General features: G+C 34.9%; 1 pseudogene; it reads right to left on the reverse strand.

Moving 5' to 3' along the window:
* Positions 1-2,715: 2,715 nt before the first annotated feature.
* LOC118734579 lies at positions 2,716-4,550 on the reverse strand (annotated as a pseudogene).
* Between the last annotated feature and the right edge of the window lie 1,899 nt (positions 4,551-6,449).

Raw genomic sequence — 6,449 nt, forward strand, 5'->3', positions numbered from 1 at the left:
GCAGGAATCTGTTTAGCCTTTTGAAATGATTAAGGGAAATGGTCAAAAAGACTTACAGTGAATGGTGCAAAGCTGGAAAAACTTATAAGGAACCGCCCTCAAACACTGCACCGATTGACTCCCGGGAATAATACGTTACCATATAAGTCAAATGTGGATCCTAAAATTGGACATGGTGTAATGTATCCTTTAATAAAACAGGCAGATTTTAATCAAAAATTATTTATTAATCGGTTCATTTTCTACGATTAATTTTAATTAATAATCTAATACTAACAGAAACCGAACCGCTATAGATTTGTATTCTTATTTGACACTACAACAGTACGACTAGACCGATTCCAAACAACTTCGCCAAATTTATATCTATTTTGCAAAATTACGCCATTCAAATGTGGACAGTTATTTCTCGCCTTGGTCCTTTCAGTGTATTTCGCCCCTAGGGGTGTCGAATCGAAGGATCTCTTCACCGGAGCATATTTGTATTTTTTTTATTTTTGTTTGTACATATACATATATGCCAATCGATAAAATCGTATGCCTTCCACTCCTGCCTGCCTGAGTACTTCTTATATATATGTGACCTGGTCTACGAAAAGGGAGCTTACGTGCGAAAACTAGTTTTCTGTGAAAAAGCTGTTAAAAGTAAGCAACTCGTTTCGTCAGTTTCTCATTCAGCCCAATCCTAAATAATATTTCCGCACGAGTTTTTTTCTCTTTCCGCAATCCTACTATTCTAAATAAAAGAGTTTTGCGGAATATCTCACTTTCCGCTTTCCGCCTATCCTAAACATCTTCGAAAAGTTTCGAACATGAAAAGTAGGTATTTTAAATATAAAGAAAGTGCGGAAACTCTTCGAAATCCGTTAGAATTATTTCATCTCGAATTTTCAAGGGAGTTTGCTGCAAAAATGTGAGTATTTTGATAAAATGGAAGAAAAAGACATACATTTTTTGTTTAAGGTCGAAAACAACAAATAAAACCCAAATGGGAATCCTTGTAAACATGATGGAGGAGAATCCTGCTATTGCGAGAGGATTTTTTAAAGGAAATAAGGAGGAGCTCACCCGATTTTGGCAGAAGGTGAATGTTGAGCTGAATGCGGCAGGCCCCCCAACTAAAACCATTGTGGAATGGAAAAACGTGATTTCAATGTTTCAAAAAGAGAATCGGTGTATGCATGCAAAATTGTGTCAGTAGTTTGTTAATGTTCCTTTTGCTACACAAATATATACATTGTTTAATTGATGAATCGCATTTTTAGGTATGGGCCGACCAGAAAAAATATGTTCGGCAAAAAGTGGCTAGCAATACTAAGCTTCAGAAAGGTACTGGAGGCGGCCCACATATGGTGAAAGTACTCTCCCCCCTTGAAGAAGCCATTTCTAAACTGATTGGGATGAAGCAGTCAGTAGAAGGATTGCCCGTAAAGAAGTTTGGCGACTATAAATGTGTCCCTTGTTTCTGCAGATTCAATTGAATTTGAATTTTTGTGAAGAAGCTTCTGCTGATAATACTGAAGTGCCATCCACTAGCAAGAAGGCATCATCCTCAAAAAAAAACTTTTCAAAAAAAGAAAGGGCCGAGCTTGCTCTGACTGAGGAAATAAAAATACAGAAGGAAATCTGCGCAAACATAAAGACTGGAGTGGCAAATCGGGACGAGCATCGCGACAACTTAAGAAAAATTTACCAAAGGTTCGATTTATTTTCATTTTACAAAAATTTACTCGTAATAAAATATTTTTTTTACATATTATAGGCTAGACAAAATATACGATCTAAGAAGAAACATTTCAAGGCAGTTGAGCTTATAAAAAAAGAAAAGTTGGAGAAAATCAAAAAAGCGAACGTAATTAAAAGAGAACAGCTAGAAGAAAAGAAAAGGCACAACTATTTCATTGAAGAAATTAGAAGAAATGAAATTGAACATAAAATAGAGAAAACTAAAAGACTGCTGGAAATACAGGAACTGAAAATTTACAAAAACAAAGACGAAAATTTGCAATGTTAGTCTATTCACTAATAGCATTGCGCAAAGCACAATGAGACTATAAGCTTAGATTTTTTACTGATAAGATTTTTATGTTTTAACTGAATTACCTGCGTTTTGTTTTGTTATTGAATTAAATACTATAAGTACTATACATACATATGTATGTACAGTGCCGCACTAAATTATTGACACAGGGAATTTTTTACAATGTATGTAAACTTTTTTACTTTAATTTTTTCTCTAATTTATTTATAAAAATTAGCTCATACCAACAAAAAAATAATTAAACCTCGAAACTTTGTACAAAACTCAGGAAAATTCACCAAACTTACATACAAGTTTGCAACTTTTTAATAAGATTTTTTATGAAAATTCTAAGTATGTAGTTTTATAGCCTATTTAATTGTAGTATAATGAAGTGCAAGTTTTAAGTTGGAAAAAGGCGCGTTGATTTTTGGCAATTTTTTCACATAGTTTCTTTCATACGAAGAATGATCGTTACCTTTTTTGTATGAAAGCTGCGTGAAAAAGATTGCCAAAAGCAACGCGCTTTTTAGAAACTTAAAGCTTGCACTTCATTATACCACAATTGAATAGGCTATAAAACTACATACTTAGAATTTTCATAGAAAATCTTATTAAAAAGTTGCAAACTTATATGTAAGTTTGGTGAATTTTCCTGAGTTTTGTACAAAGTTTCGAGGTTTAATTATTTTTTTGTTGGTATGAGCTAATTTTTATAAATAAATTAGAGGAAAAATTAAAGTAAAAAAGTTTACATACATTGCAAAAAATTCCCTGTGTCAATAATTTAGTGCGGCACTCTATATGATTTTTTATTACAACATATCTAAGTGTTTTATTACATCGAAATAGTAATACATATTTATAGCCAAGCTTACGAGAATTAAATGTGCGTAAAAAATTCAAAAATTGCTATTCTTAATTTTTAATTATTAAAAGAATCACGGAAATTATTTCTTATGATCTCGCAATCTCCATATTGCGCGTCGGCGTAGTAGTATGAGCTTCGTGAACTTCAGGAAAATTTACCTCGACTTCGCCATCGGGTACATTCGCTCTGAAGTAAATGCAGATGTTGTGTAAGCAACAAGTAGCATTAATAATTTGTGCTGCTTTCTCTGGCGTGTAGTGTAGTTCTCGAGCACCAAGGATACATCTCCACCTGTTTTTTAAAACCCCGTTTGTTCTCCCAATAATGTTGCGACATGCGAATGTATTTCGTTGAACTTCATTTCTGCTTGGCCTGGCATCCGATAAGGAGTGATAAACCACGGTTCCAACGGATATCCAGCATCACCTTAATACACGTAATTGAAAATATGTATGTTTTAATTTCTAGGCGAAGATACGTGCATAATTATGTACATACATACATACATACATATGTATGTATATATAAAAGCTTAATGCTCTGACTAAAAATGTTTACAGTGCTAAACTTTACCTAATAGCCAGAAATTTCTTGGATGATTCGAAAATTCGGTCTCAAAATGTGAACGTAACTCGCTAACGTTCCAAATTAGCGAGTCATGACTAGCACCCGGATGAGAAGCATCGACGTAGCGAATTTTTAGTTCATGGTCACACACCTGGAATTAATAGTAATAAGTAAATTTTCTGCAAAAACGATTTAAGAACGTACCAACATAACATTCAAACTGTAGTATCCTTTTCTGTTGTAGTACAGGTGAGCATTTTCGGATGGTGCGATTATTTTAACGTGTGTTCCATCTACACAACCGACAACAGCTGGAATTTTATGTTTAACATAAAAAGCAGTCGCAATTTTGCTTTTTTCTTCCGCTGACACTGGAAACTGTACCCACCGTGGGCACAGATACGTCTCAAATATACGTAGCACGTCGGCGAGTGCTTTGGAGAAACTAGACTGCGCTAGACCAACGTCGTGGTCTTTTCCCACACCCGTCTGATAACCACCTTCCGCAAAAAAGCGCAAACAGGCGCTCAACTTCACTATAGGTGTAATAGCAAACTGCTTCCTACCTGGCTGTGTATGAGTCGTTACCACTTCTAACAAGTATTCAAACGCCGGTTTATTCAACCTGAAATACTTTTCAAATCTATTTATAGAAGTAGAAATGAAATAGTTAGTTGTTTTAACACATATTTTTGAACTCCTTTACTCACAAAGGTTGAGGCAACTCCAAGGGGTTCATCAAGTCGCGCAGTTTCCTCCTCGCCACTCGTTACGCGTTTGTTTGTTGCCTTTCTTCCTCACTAATTTCACTCACTAACATATTTAACGCTAAGCTATTTATTTTTAAGTTTCCGAATCAACCACAATTAATAAAGTTTCGCCAAAACATGCAAAAATCACATTGGCAAATTATCGAAAAATTGTCAACAATAAGCATAACAGCTGATTTCGAAAGATAGAAAGAGAAAAAATCCTACTCCTCAAAAATCCTTCTCCCCGACAATTTAGAATTGGAGGATTTTTTCTTAGAGGATTTTAAAATTCGCAAAGGAGAAATTCCGCGAGAATATTTAGGATTTGGCTGATTATCTCGTTAATTGTTCTCCGCGCCGGACGTCCAGTAAGTGTTGTTGTTGGTCCAGTAAGTGTTGTTGTTGGTCCAGTAAGTGTTGTTGTTGGTCGGAATATTATTATAGTTCATCGTGTAAGTTGCTAGTGTGGAACATTTAAAAAAGTAACACTGAAGAAGTGACGTTTTAGTACACTTCTAAGCAAGTTAGGATTTTCTGCTTTTCACCACGTGAAAAAGCATCTCATCTTCCATCCAAATCAACCAAAAAGTGAAAATTGATTTTTTGACACCTAATCCCCTTTTCTGTAGACCAGGTCACATATAGTATATGAAGAAATGTTGATGCAGATAATCGATTAATACAAAGTTCATCCAGACAGTTAATCGAGCAATTAGCCGACTTCACTCAATTAAATCTTAGGGAGAGGAGTCGATTTAGGTTCAAATTGACGTCGTCGTAAAGTGTATAGAGTGCGTATATGAGGGAAAAAATTACACGTAATTAAGTTGAATACGCTTCCAGACACATTGTATTTAGAAGAAGTATACAGGTTAGGTTAGGTTAGGTATAAAGAAACGAAGGAGTGAATTTTTCATTCGGGTCTGTATCAGTTTTCTATAACCGAAGTGATTATATAGGGATTGTAAGTTAGTCGAATAGTATGACTCCGTACTCCATTGGTATACGCAAATTGCCTAGTGGACCTTTTCAATATACCCGATATACCGGTATCGTATCAAATTTGTAATCGACGCTCGAATGTAAATCGAGGCAAAATTTCCATGCAACCATGCAATGAGTGTTCAGCTTTGACTTTTGGCCCTATTTCATAAATATGTGTGAACACAATATATCGGTAGCTAAATTAAAATATAAATCGCGTCTAAATTATTTTTTGTTAGTCTTAGTATTACTTTAGTCCCTAGCTCTCAAGAAAAGAAAAAATTCCATATAAAAAGAGCTGAAGAAATGGCGAAGAAGTTCTCTTGTGTCAAAATTCCCTAAGGCAGTATGGAGTTCTAAGAAATTTTCTACGCTTTCTACTACGGGGTTTGAAGTTTTAAATATGTGAAAAAAGAGCACAAGGCAACAGAAATATATACCCGGTCCATTATTTCCTGACATCAGATGTCAAAATTCCTTGGACACACAAACCAAATAATGGCAATATTCCCTCCCCATCGTTTCCTTAAGATACTAAGCTTTAGCCATCATTCATATTTTTTGTGACACAGCTTTTTACCTTATTCTGGCTAAGAACTACATACTTAAATATGTATATGACAGTCGTCTCTCTCGCACCGCTCCCTTAGCAGTGGCACCGTGTTGCTTCTTTGCAAATTTACATGGAAACAGTGTACCTTTGGTGTGAAATAAAAGCATAAACTTTTGTGCAATATCTTTACTTGTATATGCATATGAAGCATATTTAACTGATGAAACATAAGCATTGGATGTTTACATCAGTCTCATAGTAGTTTTATTTTAATTTTGAGTCATTTTGCAGTTTTTATACGGCTAAATAGCATTAAAATTACGTAATTCACGTAGATATATCAATATTACGTTCAACATTTCGTTTAAAATGCCAGATTTCCTGCAAATACATTAGAATTTACGAAAGGAATTTCACTAATAATTGCCTACTTTGCGTACTTTTCTACTACCATTTTCGAAACAAGGGATTGCATTCTTGCCCTTTCTCTGTCCTCCGTAAATGCAACCTTTTGTAAGGGAGTGTCAAACCGCAGCTGTCAATAATTATCTAACCTTGTATTATTGAATCATGCACACATAGAATTCAGTCATAATTCAATAATACAAGGTTCGATAAACTGACTGTTGTCTCTCTCGCACCGCTCCCTTAGCAGTGCAAATTTACATGGAAACAGTGTAGCTTTGGTGTGAAATAAAAGTA

Source organism: Rhagoletis pomonella, unplaced genomic scaffold (genome assembly GCF_013731165.1).
Source record: "Rhagoletis pomonella isolate Grant_MI unplaced genomic scaffold, Rhpom_1.0 Rhpom_scaffold_00002, whole genome shotgun sequence".
NCBI classification, from domain to species: Eukaryota; Metazoa; Arthropoda; class Insecta; order Diptera; family Tephritidae; genus Rhagoletis; species Rhagoletis pomonella.